The 16,657-nt window shown below is 39.3% G+C and overlaps 1 protein-coding gene across 1 annotated transcript in view; it reads left to right on the forward strand.

The window, feature by feature from the left end:
* LOC126474527 (protein scarlet-like) overlaps positions 1–16,657 on the forward strand; it is a 392,530-nt gene that overhangs the window by 339,532 nt on the left and 36,341 nt on the right. The window lies entirely within an intron of this gene.

A 16,657-nucleotide genomic window follows, 5' to 3' on the forward strand; every position in this document is an offset into this window, starting at 1 on the left:
GTATTGTCAGCGGCGCTAGATTTCTTAATTGAGGATCCATTGCGCGAACAGTCTAAACGGGATGGCCCCACAGATTCTCGACTGGGCTAAAATCCGGGGAGTTAGTTGCCCAGGGCAGTGCAGTAAAATCGTTGTTGTACCCTTCGAACTACGCATTTACACTGCCAGTTATTGGCACGTTGTATTGTCCAAGTGGTGGATGCCATGCTGAAGATAAACTAAATGGGTACAGGTGTCGTCACGATTTTCAAAGATAGGTGCCTACTTGTGTCGATCCAGTGTGGTTTCCAGAATGACGAGATCACCTGGGGAATGCCCTCTATCCGAACGCTTCTGAGGATATTGGAGTTTAATTGCTTTCAGGCGTTTCACATTGAACATGCCAACGACCGTCTGTCCGATGAAGCTTAAAACGTGATTAATATGAAAAGACCTCCTGTCTTCATTCAGTGGACGTCCATCGGCGTTCGTCACTGAAGAACAGCAGTCAGCATGGGTGCATGAACCAGGCACCTATTGCGGAAGCTCATACACAGTAAATGTAAATGTCGTGTGACTAGGGCTTCCCGTCGGATAGGCCGTTCGCCGGATGCAAGTCTTTCTATTTGACGCCACTTCGACGAGTTGCGCGTTGATGACGATGAAATGATGATGATTAGGACAACACAACACCCAGTCCCTGAGCGAAAAAAATCTCCGACCCAGCCGGAATCGAACTCGGGCCCTGCGGACTGACATTCTGTCGCGGTGACCACTTTTCTTTTTCTTTTTTTTAATTTTTATTTTAGTTTATTTTTATACAAATGGATAACAGGAAGGCCGTTCCTCTTCGGCTACATGAACAGAATAATAGGAAGTCGTCCCGTTACGACAAAGGATGCTCCATACTATAGTCCGCTGCGAATTTTTGGTTGACTGTCGTCTCGTTGCTGTGTTGTTTCCGTTGTTTGTTCAATCTCATAAAAAAAGGAACTGGGAAGAGGTGCTATGGTTATTTTCTCATGTCATCGATAATCCAGCTGCGAGGCGGATTATGGAATGCGCTCCAAAGAAAATTAGGAAAATATTGCCTTTATTTAGGGTTCTTGACGATCGCACAATGTCGTTCGTTGAGGTAATACCAAAAATCGGGTACTGTCTTTTCACCATTACCGAATAGGTAGTGAACAGCGTGGCCGCTGATCCACGTCACAGAGTTCGTTTTTGCTCTTGAGAAATACATCTCACTGGGGAAGTGATCGGGTAGTTATCCTGTCGGGAGTATTGCGTGTGAGAAAAGCCAATATCTGACACACCAGATACCAAACGTCCTTTGCCGACCCGCATTCGAAACAATGTTCATCCGTGTCAATCACTTGGCATGTGGCACACAAGGGTGAATCAGCGAGGTGGATGTGATGTAGGCGGGACTGGCACAACTGTTTCCTATTACCACTCGGCTACCGGGGGCGGACATATACAGTAATGTTTGCTCAACGGTCGTTGAGGAGAGATTATACGTAACCCCTCGGATAGTCTAGGTAGTCAGTTACTCAACAGTTGCATGTCTGTTCGTCTGCACACATCTCCACAGCCGTCGCGATATACTTCAACCACAGCAGCAAGCAAACAGTTTACAAACTTTGCCTTTTCGGAAAGGCTTCTATCCTTGGTCTGAAAGCAAATGATCATGCCCCTCTGGACGTCAGAGAAATCGCTTCGTTTCCATATTTCACTCAGCGACTGCACTGTTTTCACGTTAACCCATCCCCCCCCCCCACCCCCGCCCCCCGAGACACTTTATATGCACTCAACTAACAGTGCTCCACCTGCCGACGGTGAGTGAAGTTGACTTCGAACGTAGCCTGTGGTCACATTAATGGGACTGGACGGTGTACCTTTTATATATAAGTAAAGATTAAGTAGCAGGTTTCTCGTTCACGGACGATTTGAGTGTTGTTCGCGAGAAGTTGGTGTTGTACCTCGCATAAGAAGGAGAAACGCCTACGAAGAAATCGCGTAATACGACGGAGGCTAGAACGTGATGTACTGAGACTGCAGTTTATCGTTTCGCGACAGTGTTGCTCCCATTGGTTAGGATCCGATGACTGTCAAGCGAATGCTGATTCAATGGGCTCCGGGGGATCGTACTCAACACCATACAGAACCTCAACGGCCGCAGACGACTATTGCCCGAGAGGGCAGACATGTTCTACTCTGCTATGAGAATAATAAGACCACGTCACGAACCTGCAGCAATGCAGATATCCACGAGAACAGTGCGACTACGTATGGGGCACCACGATCGGCGCGGCGACCTCGTCTTTTTTTGACGCGGCACCAAAGAGAGGCAATATGGTGCCCATCGACAACGCTAATAACAGGAGTGACACCACGTCGCCTTCACAAATGAGTTCCGCTTCTGCCTACGGCATTCCATTGGATGGATCAGTGCGGAACATTGTCATATTGCATTGGCTGTCGTCATACGCATCCAGTACCTAGCGTGATGGTACGGGACGCTGTTATGTAGCCCGATAAACTCGACAGCGACCGCTACTTTTCCGATGCGTTTTTCTCTACATTTGAGGAGTCTGTGACGTTACTTTTCAACAAGATTACTCTAAACTACATGTTATGTGTGCTGTGCTGACCTACCTCGACACATTTCCACAGGTCTGTACCTGATAAAGAATCCTTTACTTGTTTCTAGCTTTGGACTTCGTATCAATATTGGAAGAGTAGGATCATGTGGGAGCAGGATAGAAAATTGCTTTAAGTTCTCGTGACATTTACTTCTAGCCCTGTTGCATTTAGGTAAGAAACATAGAGGTGGAATAAGGGGCGGCGGCGTTACAGACTTATGCTGTACATTGCCTCTATGTTATTAGCCCTAAACCCTAGCAAACTATGTTTACAGCTGTTTCTTGTTCTTAATTTCTGTCGTGTCGACGCAGTAGTTGCTTAAACAGTAGATATTACAGTGTTTTCATGAATAACACAGAGTCAGGAAGGCATTTTCAAACCTTTCTCTGGTCTTAAAGGCATATCTGATCCATAAGTACGATGCATTTCGCCTTCTTAATGTAACTTTCTTTTTGTTACACATTCAGAATACTAAGAACCGAAGTGTGTGACATGAAATGGCTAATTTCCTAATCCATCATTTTCCTTAATACGGAATGATGAAACTGATGTTTCGTCTATGACCTTTTCCCAAAAATACTGAGAAAATATTTTGCTACATTTTGGTAGTTTGCAATATTTCTTTCTCATAGCGTTCAACCAGAGCACTCTTATAGCTCATTTGTGGGAAATCTAGAGTCATATTACAGAAATATAAACGCTATAGTGAAAGTAACCTACGCAACTAAAGTTAATGCGTATAAAATATCGTTTGAACGAGTCCACTAAGGAACGTAATGTGATTCTTTTATAAGTTAGAGTTTAGACTATAATTAGAACGACTAGTAGGCTACACATGTAAATGATGCAAATGGGATATTTGTCAAAGCACCTCACCGCAAGCTAATGATTGGGGCTACTAACACGATAGACGTCAGCTTTAAGTTTGTGACGTCATGACAACGACGCGTGTTGTACCTCTATGGCAAGAAACCATAGAAGTATAATTAAGGCGAATTGTCATGATGTGAAAAATTGACATGAAGAAAGTAGATCCCAACCGCTGTAATTTTATTTAGCTACCACCTTAGGTTCCTCATTGGCACCATATTCAAACCCACATACACGTAGTCATGTAATAGTTTGTGCTGTTATAAGGAACACTATATCCAGCTGCTTTCCATAGGTTCCTTCTCTGTAAACGGATCCTTCATATCTCTAACGACAATCCTGTTTTAAGGGTAATAAGACGTCTGTTAGTGATGCCAAGCAATGCCAAGAAAGCTGGCTGACGTACCTGAACTTCCTGTATTTGTCCAGCTGTCTTAATACGCACCTTATAGTCATACGAAAGAAAGCACCTTCATCTGGACTTTATGTTGGACTTCTTCGATTCACAGAATTTATGCTGATCGCAAGTCCAGTTAGGTGAGCTTTGGGTTTCATAGGATTCCATTTAATATTCTGAAAACATATCAACTGTAAGCAGTTACAACCGTCACCTGCAACGTAACTGATGTCCCGAATCTTTTTGAAGAACCGGAAATATGCCCCAAAATTTTTCTTTTCCTTGTATTCTACACAGGACCGTAATGTTCATCATCTTCTCGGCCATTACTGACGCCTTCATTTCACTTATTCACATTCTCGCTAACAGCAATGTATGAGTATTTGAGTTCAACTTACTGAGAAAAACTTCTTTTCTAGTCCACTTTGGACTGGCGAATTTAATATCAGTCTTTTCTTTCTTATTACACAATATAACAGTTCGAACTCCGTTTACAGTATGGGTGACTGACTGGCCAGTATTGCTGGAAACTCAGTAATATAAAAGTACAGCATTATAAGAGGAAACATGAAAGGAGCCTCAAGTAGAAAATGGATGTTCCTCAGCAGCGAGCAGATTCTGGACATTTCGTCAAGTACATCAAAGTTTAAGCACAGATTTTCGAGGACATTCATAAGTTAAAAAAAGAAAAAAAATCCTTATAGGGACCTTGATCGTTATTCTCGCGTATCCTTGAAATCTGCGTAATATTTCTTATTATGTTCACTTATGTCCATGAGTGTATTTGACAATTACATTGCAACAAATTTGATCTCCTATATGATGGATATAAGAATTAAAAAATACTAGAAGACATGAAACTGCTTATTTTATTTATTCATTCGTCCATCAGGTTGTATGACGTCTCAGTATTATTATTGGTTGTTACATACTTATTGAAGCAAAATAACTATTTTACCGGGTCTAGGCTAATGAGGCCATTCCTTTATTGACAGTGCTGTCTTGTGCACTAATATAGGAAGTATTAGTTTAAATGCTCTTTAATACCGCCATAACTGCCTGCTGGTAACACTTACCGAACTGCAAATTGCTGGAACACTCTTTCAAATGTGAATTTACAATGATTTGTTATTATTGGACACATACTCAATGCTCCTTCGTAGGTACGATTTCAAACTGAGAAGATGTGTAAGCTGCAATTATATTGACGAACTGGCATTCTAGTAAAATAAGAACTCAGTTCTGTATAGAGATATGCCTCCATGAAGATCAGTTCCTTTCTATTTCAAGAATCTTTCACTTTGTTGACATCCACAAGACATGACAGCATGCATTGCTTACTTCTTTTCTCATTGCACACGTTTATGGCGTAACGAAGAAACCAGAGACAAACAAAATGTAGAATTTTTACATGTCGGTATAATACTTTCAGGCACCGTAGCACAACAAACCGAGAAAAAATAGGACGTCTCTTGGATAGATTTTCAATGCGCTGTAGCTCTGAACCTGCATATTTGCGGAATAAGCAAGTATAAATTCGAAATCCACCAAGTACAGTACTATAGCTTCGGAAATCGTGAACTGAAGATTGCGCGGTACGGTGTGCTTTTGTTAGACAACTTGAGCTCAAGACACATGATTTCCTTAGCCAACCAGAAATTAGAGTGAGAGCACGTTACACGTTACGTAATCAGCCAATTGTATCGTCACCTATACAGTGCGCAACACATGAACAGCGAAAAAGTCTTAAGAATAAAACATGAATAAAGTAGATATTCCAAAGCAAGGTACGGTACCAAACAAAGCGATTCTGTGACATACCTGTAATGTTGAGGAAATTGAAGGCGCCAATTCCCCCAGAACGCAAGGAATTGTAGTTGCTAATTGTATTTGAACATTTTTCGAATGAATTATTGCGTTACAATCCCACCGAACGCGTAGACTTTACCCGCTTCATAAAAAGGTGATGTAAAATTTCTTTCTGGCGATGTGCTCGACGAAACATATACGTACCTAGGTAACCCGCGAAAGGTTTCTTCTTTCTGTCATTTCGTGGGATGGCAGCTCTGACATCCTGCCACATGCTGTCCACTTCTGTGAGTGAACGGAACGATCTCTCGTAAGAGCGAAGGTCACACTACATTTCACTTTAAGACTAAAACCTTCAGTACCTAGAGTGTTGTGTGAACTGAAGCTGTCATTGACGACAGTCATACAAAGGACGATTTTTTCTTTTATTATTCTGAACCACACTTCCTCGGGCCGAGATTCAACGGGCTCAAGGAAGCATTTTTTCGACCTTCGGTGAATGTCACCGAACACCTGATTTCCTGCGATTTCACGGCCTTTGTTGTTTTACCTTTCCCCAGATTTTTCTGTACCAACTGACAACATAACTGTTGCATTCTAACATAACCTAGACCTCTGGCTACGCTGTGGATCAGTCTGTCGCCAGAACTATATCTTTTTCTGCCAATTCAAGCTCTCCTCTTATGTATCGACCTAACAACAAAACAGAATCGCGAGATATCAGGAAAATAAAGTCGAATGAGTTTAACCACTCTTCTGGAAATCAAGATCTATTCGTAGACTATCAGCGAAGTATTTGTAACAATAAAGAATATGAAAGTTATTGCTTCACTCCTAGCGATTTATCCCTAGATCACTAAACCTCCTAAAATTTACGATTAGTATCAATTCGTGGGTCCTGCCAACATTTTGAGCAGCATAATTGTCATATAGCGTTTAAAATAGAATATTTAGTACTAATTTTGTATGTGACATGCCACTGTAGACCTTATAATTGTAATTAACTAGTGCATAAACTATAAATTTTGAGTTCCTCTGAATAAAATGTGGAGTAGTAAAACTGACTGTAGTATAGTAACAATGTCACAATGTCCTCCACTTTAATGTTCTACGATTAAGTTCTGTTGTTACGTCCAAGCCCTAACACGACCTCGGAAATCGTAATAATGTAACCACGATGTATTTGGAAAAAGCCATATATTTTTCTCAAAAAAGAGTAGCAGTGCCATTGCATCAGTCGTATCATTTTAAGATGCCGTCTTACATCCCAGAATAACCACATCTCTGACGAAAAAAAAGGAGAATCAAAACTGTATAAAAAGCTATAACTCTACTTATTTCTGTACTGTATGTATTTTTAAGTTGCGTGTGCGGGCGACGGAATAGTCACGTTGTCCTTGGCTGAACAGATCCCGTCTGTTACGTTCGCTGTAATGGGCTAACTACTGTAGATCACATATTCTGTGCTCAGATCACGTAATAAAAGCAATCTCAATTTCACAGTGTCCGTAGCCGTCGTGCTGTATTTGGTGGATTACGTATTTCTATTTGCTTACTCCGCAAAATATGCAGTTTTAATGGTATAGCGCATTAAAGATCTATCCAGGAGACGTCCTTTTCTTCTCGGTTTGTTGTGCTACTGCCTGAAAGCGAAATATCGATATATAAAAATTTAACCAAACAAATATCGTTTACAGAGTTCTAGCTTCCTCAGTTATCGACACAAAAACTGTAAAAGAGGATTTAAATGAAGTGTGAAACCATCCATTTCACATCACATCTCCTTGGTTATCTGAAGTGTATAAACAAAAAGAACATTACGTTTACGAGGGCAAATGGTTCATATTACGTATCTGTACTGAATCAATTACGCATTCAAGGCTAGAAAAATATCTGAAAATATATTACTGCCACTATGTTATTAGCATAAGCACTGTAATATTTAGTATTTAAAACAATTGTAGTGTGTATACGAAAGAAACTACGAACAAAAAGCAGTCGTAAACGATCTCCATGTAAGCGTAGGTCGCTAATGTTTTGAGTCATCTAACATGGCAGCTCCGGCTGCAAAACAACGTACTGTGTAAGTCTGTAGCTCTGTCTCCCCTTATTTTCACCTCCTAGTAAGAAAAATAATACTTACATCTTTAGCCGCCTTGTTCAGCTAAACATCAACATTCAGATACTACAAAACTGGACAAGTCTGAAATGTCAGAGAGATACCTAAAGGCAAAGAGAAGTGCTCTGTTCAATGCATTTTTCACCTGACTTAATAAACGTTTTTCCTGTAATAGCAGTTCTACTAATTTCTCAAATTCGAAAGGTCTTTTTCACGTGTGTGAAACGATGTGGAATTATCCAGCCATAGGGTTAATTTCTGTCAAACTTCTGCTGTCAGACTGGTTGCGTTCAAAAGAGTTATCGTTGGTGAAGCAACACAGTCATTTAGCGAGTTTTGCATCACTTAGGAGATAAAATAACTTTCAACCGAAGAGCTGAAAGTTCCCGTTCTTTGTGAATCAATTCTTAATTAACAGAGAATGGAAATTATTCACGCATTAAAAGCTTAATCTCTTTGCCATTTTATTAGTGGAACCAACAGACGCGTGAGTAGTACATGAAATCCAGACATGCCAATGTACGTTGAAATTTTAATTACATTTTGACATCTGTAATAACTATACTTTGAAGATCTGTGTACCAAATCTGTTAGAAGCATTTTCATTACTATATAAATGTTGGAAGCAGACATACTTTTAATTCTAGTTCTTAATCGAACTGTTCAGTTGACTCGTAAAGGTATTCATAATATTTCCGCTGAGATTTATGGATTCTTTTATATTCTTTTGCATTAAGTTTTCGCTCTCAATTGTCAGGTGCTTGATGATTGACACATTCAAAACAGGGTTTCTTTGTTTTTGATGCAAATGCTTACTTTTGGCTAACTTTATTTCTTTTTCTGAAATTTCACTGTATTCATGAGACGTTGTGGTCTGTTGAGATTTCTCTGTTTTAGCAACCTCAAGATTAATTTTAAGATCAACAGTAAAATTATATACCGTCTTAGAGTCATTTAGACTAACTACAAAATTACATTTAAAACTTTTAGTTGACACAGCATTTTCGTGATGTGTGTAGCTTATACTATTTTATTTGTAACTCTTTCAAAACATTTATGTTCACGATTATTGGCCATTGGTGTTGTAAAAACAATTTAGATGTTTATTTCTCAGTTTCAACAATTTACTTTCGTTTTTTGCCGGTATTTTATAGCACTGCTTAACAGTGAGGTAATCCGGCATTAGATGGATTCTGTCACATTATTTAGCAAAAGCAATGGGCGAACCTGTTTTGAGAATTTTCAGAGAAATGTCCATATATGTGTAGAAACGGCCTTCGAGACCTGGACAGGTAAAAATTTCTAAATTTTGTACATAGCTTGATAAACAGCAGTAGAATGAAATCTTCTTGTAGACATAGTAAACAGCCAATAAGTTGCGTACTGGAGTGTTTATTAAAACACCGTACCATAGTTTCAAGGTCATAACAATGTCCTCTTCAGAACCTAAGCCAGTTAACAGTGAAAACATTATTATCTATACAGGGTGTTACAAAAAGGTACGGCCAAACTTTCAGGAAACATTCCCCACACACAAAGAAAGAAAATAAGTTATGTGGATATGTGTCCGGAAACGCTTACTTTCCATGTTGGAGCTCATCTTATTACTTCTCTTCAAATCACATTTATCAGGGAATGGAAACGCACAGCAACAGAATGTACCAGCGTGACTTCAAACACTTTGTTACAGGAAATGTCCAAAATGTCCTCCGTTAGCGAGGATACATGCATCCACCCTCCGTCGCATGGACTCCCTGATGCGCTGATGCAGTTCTGGAGGATGGCGTATTGTATCATTGCCGTCCACAATACGAGCACGAAGAGTCTCTACATTTGGTACCGGGGTTGCGTAGACAAGAGCTTTCAAATGCCCCCATAAATGAAAGTCAAGAGGGTTGAGGTCAGGAGAGCGTGGAGGCCATGGAATTGGTCCGCCTCTACCAATCCATCGGTCACCGAATCTGTTGTTAAGAAGCGTACGAACACTTCGACTGAAATGTGCAGGAGCTCCATCGTGCATGAACCACATGTTGTGTCGTACTTGTAAAGGCAGATGTTCTAGCAGCACAGACAGAGTATATTGCGCCGGCTGAAGTGGCCGTGCGGTTAAAGGCGCTGCAGTCTGGAACCGCAAGACCGCTACGGTCGCAGGTTCGAATCCTGCCTCGGGCATGGATGTTTGTGATGTCCTTAGGTTAGTTAGGTTTAACTAGTTCTAAGTTCTAGGGGACTAATGACCTCAGCAGTTGAGTCCCATAGTGCTCAGAGCCATTTGAACAGACAGAGTATCCCGTATGAAATCATGATAACGTGCTTCATTGAGCGTAGGTGGAAGAACATGGGGCCAAATCAAGACATCACCAACAATGCATGCCCAAACGTTGACTGAAAATCTGTGTTGATGACGTGATGGCACAATTGCGTGCGGATTCTCGTCAGCCCACACAGGTTGATTGTGAAAATTTACAATTTGATCACTTTGAAATGAAGCCTCATCGTAAAGAGAACATTTGCACTGAAATGAGGATTGACACATTGTTGGATGAACCATTCGCAGAAGTGTACCCGTGGAGGCCAATCAGCTGCTGATAGCGCCTGCACACGCTGTACATGGTACGGAAACAACTGGTTCTCCCGTAGCACTCTCCATACAGTGACGTGGTCAACGTTACCTTGCACAGCAGCATCTTCTCTGACGCTGACATTAGGGTTATCGTCAACTGCACGAAGAATTGCCTCGTCCATTGCAGGTGTCCTCGTCGTTCTAGGTCTTCCCCAGACACGAGTCATAGGCTGGAATGTTCCGTGCTCCCTAAGACGCCGATCATTTGCTTCGAACGTCTTCCTCTCGGGACACCTTCGTTCTGGAAATCTGTCTCGATACAAACGTACCGCACCACGGCTATTGGCCCGTGCTAGTCCATACATCAGATGGGCATCTGCCAACTCCGTATTTGTAAACATTGCACTGACTGTAAAACCACGTTCGTGATGAACACTAACCTGTTGATGCTACGTACTGATGAGCTTGATGCTAGTACTGTAGAGCAATGAGTCGTATGTCAACACAAGCACCGAAGTCAACATTACCATTCTTCAATTGGGCCAACTGGCGGTGAATTGAGGAAGTACAGTACATACTGAAGAAACTAAAATGAGCTCTAACATGGAAATTAAGCGTTTCCGGACACATGTCCACATAACATCTTTTCTTTATTTGTGTGTGAGAAATGTTTCCTGAAAGTTTGGCCGTACCTTTTTGTAACACCCTGTATACAGAGGTACAGTCATATCCCGTTAGGGATAAAAATACATATTCAGACTTACTGGATTACAAGTTGTGACAAATGGACGTAAAAATATAGACGAAAGACGTCAGTCAGATATAAAGTATCACACCCATATTAAAACATGCAGAACATGGTTCTCGTGATATGATACTTCCTTACCACTGTACAGCAATTGTACTAACGTTACGTACACAAGGCTTGCGCTACGGATAGTTACTACCTAAAGAGGGAAATAGTACTATGCACAAATAGGGTGCGCGATAGTGACTGGTAGTTTATCATGATAAATTTGCTTCAAAGGTTAAAATTAAAAGACAATATCAATTTAACTATGTAAGTATTAAAAATTAATAACATCGCTGCACGTAATAAGTTACCATCCACAGGAAATCATTGAAGTAAAAACGAATTAACGTAAAACTGAATAGTGTAAACAGACACAATAAAAGAAAGGAGCAACGGGGTGGGGGGTGGAAGAGGAGGGGGGGGGGAGGGAGTGGAAAAGGAGATGAATGGGGGCAGATTGACGGATGGAAAAAGGGGTATGGAGAGTGATGTTGATGGGGGAATGGGGCTACACATTTGAAAAGCTGTGAACATCAAGTCTCAAGAAATACATGGTACATCATGACAAAGAAGAAACACAAGTACCACTAGCATCAACAAGCCTGACATGTCGTATGGTCACATAGGAGATCCAGTCATTTTTAGCTACTTTAACGAAAACAGGGGCCTGAAACTATCTAGAAAATTTCTATTTTTGAGTTACACCTGCTCATTTAAAATAGACACAGCTTTGTCAGTAAACTGTTTAAAAATCTGTAATTCTTCAAGCAGGTCTGGCCTGTAACCTTTACTTTCTTTATGTAAAAGTTCTGTATCTTCTAGACTCCATGGTGTGTGTTGGACGAGAATCAGATGTTCAACAAACGTGAAACTACACATTTCCCCCAACTTTACATAACAGTGCACTTTATATCTTGCTTTAAAAGGTCTCTCTCTGTGCTGCGTCGTAGTTTGGCCATTCATCATATGTAATTTTATTAACACCAGAGTTTGTGCGACGATCATTTTGTGTTCTGATAGAATGGGTTAAATTTTGTTTTAGGCTATTGTTTACAGAGAAAGCAGAGTCCATCTAATGCTTCATTATCTCAGGACTTACGAACATCAATGTTCAGTAGTGCAATAAAGTACCGGCAGTTTAAGCCAGATCAGTAAATTATGATTAACAGAATTAGTGAACTGTATAAGAAAGAAGGCTGGATAAACGAAGAAGCTGAATCACTTTTTCTCAAAATAAGTAGGGCATTCACAGACTTTTATAACGTTCAAGCGCACAGTATCTAGCGTGGTGTTAACGATTAGTTGCTGAACCGCAAAAATGAAATTAAAGTCAGCCACGCACGTAAATTGCTCATACTGAGAAATAAAACATCTACCTTCAGTGCGTGTACAACACTAGTAGCGAATAACTGTGAACATAAATTTTTCTAAAGAGTGATAAATGAAACATCTACAATTTTCACAAATCACGAAAATACTATGTTAGCTAAAGGTTTGAAAAGTAATTTTGTACCTAAGCTAAATGACTCTAAGAAGGTAAATAATTTTATTGTTGATCTTAAAGTTGATCTTAATGTTGGTAAACTAGAGAAATCTCAACTGACCACAGTTTTTCATGAGTACAGTGGAATTTTAGAAAAAGAAGTAAAGCTAACCAAAAATAAGCATTTGTAACAAAAAGAAAGAAGCACTAGTACTAACATTAACCGAAAATTGAAGAACAGTGAGGCTCGAGTCATGATGGCTGATAAACGAAATACACTTGTTATCGCGTGAAAAAGTGAACGAAACGTTATGAAAAAGGCATCTCCGAAATCGTTAAGGATCTTCCCCTAAATTAGAAAAATATATCAGGAATATTTTGGGTACAACTAAAAATCACACGAAAGAATCTGAAAAGAATGATTTAATTCACGAACCCAAAACCCACTGCTTTGGGAAGCCAGTTCGCAGTATGTAACAAAACAACCTGATTAGCCCTATTGATGACGGGATACACAGTCCACGCCATAGACTAGCAAGATTTTTTCACACTAAAATCGAAGAATTTTTCGTATTTGAAAAGAATCATTCCGTTAAAAACAGTGCTGATTTAACAAATAAATTAAAAATGATAGATTGCACCTCATTCTCTCATTTCCTTTGACATTATAAGTTTGTATACTAACGTTGGTAAATTTCACTCTCAAAAGTATTGAAAATAATATACTGTGACATAAAAAAATTAGCACAGCTTCAAGTATCTGAACTATTGACTTTATTTCAGACAGTACTGAATTACAACTGATTTCAGTTCAATGGAGAACTGTATGGGGAACCATTCGGTTTAGATAGGGGATGTCCATTTGCTGGAGTTTTAGCAGATATTTCTGTAAATGGATTAGATGAAAACTTTGTCAACAGTAAGCCCTTCCTGCGTTTGTTACGTATATGACATACTCATAATGTTTAATGTAAGTGACCAAGATCAACAAATTTCCACGCTTTTAACAATTATCATGAGAAAGTCAGTTTCACAAAAGAAATACAAAACATTAACAGAGAAAGTAATCTTTTTGGATTTGAAACTAAGGTTAATTAACAACAAAATCAACTTTGGCATTTTCTGTAAACCTAATTTTGCAGATAATATCATTGCAGCTGACTCATGTCATCCACAAACCCAGAAAAATGAAGAAATATGGCTGCAAAGCTGCTTTCTCTGTGAACAGTAGCCTAAAACAAAAAGTAACGCATTCTATCAGAACACGAGTAGACTGTTTCATAAACTCTGGTGTCTGTAAAATTACATTTAATGACTGCCCAATTATTATGTAGGACAGAGAGGGATACCCTTTAAATAAGATACAAAGAGCACCCGCTAAGTAAAGTTGGGGGAAATGTGCACAGTTCCACTTTTTCTGAACGTCTACTTCTTCTCCAACACATACCACGGAGAGTAGAAGATACAGAACTTTTGCATAAGGAAAGTAAAGGTTATAGGCTGAATCTGCTTGAAAAATGAGAGATTTTTAAATATTTTGCTTATGAAGAGGGATCCGTTTCAAACGAACAGTTGCAGCTGAACAACATAAATTTTCTATCTAATTTCAGGCCTCTATTTCCGTTAAAGTAGCAGATAAATGGCTCATCTTCCATGTGACTATAGGATAAGTCGTTTTCCTCGCATGCTAATGCTAGTGGTATTTGTGTTTCTACTTTTATATGATGCAACATGTGTTTCTAGAGGTCTGATGTTCACAGTTTTTCAGATATGTTGAATTTGATAGTTATACACGTTTTACTATCTTCTCCCCGCCCCATCCCTCCACCAACATCTCTCTCCATCCTCCTCTTTCCTTCTATACCTCTGTCCCTTTGCCACCTCTTTCTGCCTTCCCCTCCCTCCCGGCCCCCTTTAACACCCCTGTTTCCTTTTGCTATTGTTTCTATTTGCACTATTCAATTTCACATTAATTTTATTTTACCACACTGACTTTCTTTAGATGGTGACATTATTTGTTGCTGTGTTATTATTTTAAATATGAACATAGCTAAATAATGTCTGATTTTTAGTGTCATAATTTTAACTTTAATCTGTGAAGCAAGTTCAGTATGATAGAGTTTCAGTCACCATCGCGAACCTTCCTTGCGCATACTACTACTGCCCCAACATATAATCCAGTAAGCCTGAATATGATTTGTATTCGTAACAAGATATGACTGTACCTATCTATACAGATATATCTTAACATGTTTACACTTATCTTGCTCAGTTTGTCCATACTTGCTTCTGAAGAAAACGTTTTTATGAACGTTGAAAAAATGTTAAACGAGTTTTAATAAACCTTTCAATTTGCAACTGATTGCCCTTTTACTATTTCTACAAGAAGGCTGAGAAATTTAATTGTTGACGTCAGCATACACTTCAGTTTCTTTTCTCTTGTCTTTGCAGTGAGTAAGCAAAAGAGAAATATAACTCTAACATTACGGAATAAAAATTTCACTACAAACACGCAGCTACATTATTGCACACTTTCTACAAAGTCACCGAACTTCCATCTCATCACCTGTAAGTCTAGCGGCTTGAATCCACTTGACATTGTCTCGTAAAAATATCTTTAATCATTATGCTTCAATTACGCAGACGTTGATCAGCAAGGAAATTAAAGAAATTTTGATGATTTCTTTAAAATTTTGAAGCATTGATATGAATGTGCAACATTTACGCTTTGAAGACGATTGCTAATTGTAAGTAGCTGTATTACTCCATTTCTAGCAGATCCATACTCCTTAGGTACTGGATAATTATAGCGAACTGAGTAGGAAAAGCACTCCGAATGAGATACTGTGACTTAATCGCATAGACTGTTCTGACCGATCAGTTGCTAGAATTCTACCAAACAAAATGAAGACATCCGTATTCCATATTTGACTGTCACTGACTTTTAACGTGTCAAGTACGCCAACATTATTGCATGTGGTAATAATTTGAAATTAGTAGAGAAATTAAAAATCATCGGCGTCGTGTAATTGTATAGGTAGAATCCACACAGTACTTAAGAAAAAATTAATCAGCCAGTTTTCGTGTCATTTAACTCAGCAGTAGGTCGTGAAAGTTCAACAGGCAATGTGCCGTTTGGAACCGGAGAGGTATTTTTCACATTCGTCGGTAGGTTGCAGTGGAGCTTCAACTGCACACAAGATACCGACGTCGCAAACACGTCATTCTGTTTCCCACATGCGCATCTGTAACAACAGTACAGCTTGAACTTCGTAGACAATATGTCGTTGTACTTAATACCGTTCAAAGCATTTATGTTGGCTGAAACACTTTTAAAGACATACCTTGTCTGTGTAAAGAGAAATCAACATTTGGTTCTAGCGTTCCTAATATTAATGTCAAATACGTCCGATAAAACTTTCTATTTAGTTTTAAAAAGTCCACTTTTCGATAGAGTAGAAAACATAATTTAACTCGCCACGGTGTGACTTACATTACGGCGATGTGTGAAATTTAAGACTCACAAGATCCAAGTACCACAGGCCCTCGGTATAGGTGATACTGACCGCCATGTGGAGTTCTGTATTTTTATTCTAAGCAGGAGAGGAACATTTCCAGTCACCAGTGCTTTGAGGTGATGAGGTAATTTCTCATTTAAGTGGTAAAAATAAATGGTACAGTTTTAGAGACTAGGGTCCACTGCCGCAATTTCAATTCGTCCAACTTTGAGAGATTACAAACTTAATGTTTTATGTAATTTCTGAAAATATATTTATGTTCTGTTTACAGATGTTTCATTTCTATGGTTTTATTTTCTAAAATGGTGGAGCTCTTTGACAGATTAGCACTGGTGTTTTCAACAACTCTCAAAGAATGCAGTTCCTCAACTGTGTATAGGGCGTGAAGATCCAAACAATGAAAATTTTTCACAAATTTACTCGTAAATGTCTCAAAATAATAATGTTCTTACACACAAAATGAAAAAAGTGAATTCGAAC

This window comes from Schistocerca serialis, chromosome 4 (assembly GCF_023864345.2).
Source record: "Schistocerca serialis cubense isolate TAMUIC-IGC-003099 chromosome 4, iqSchSeri2.2, whole genome shotgun sequence".
Taxonomy (NCBI): Eukaryota; Metazoa; Arthropoda; class Insecta; order Orthoptera; family Acrididae; genus Schistocerca; species Schistocerca serialis.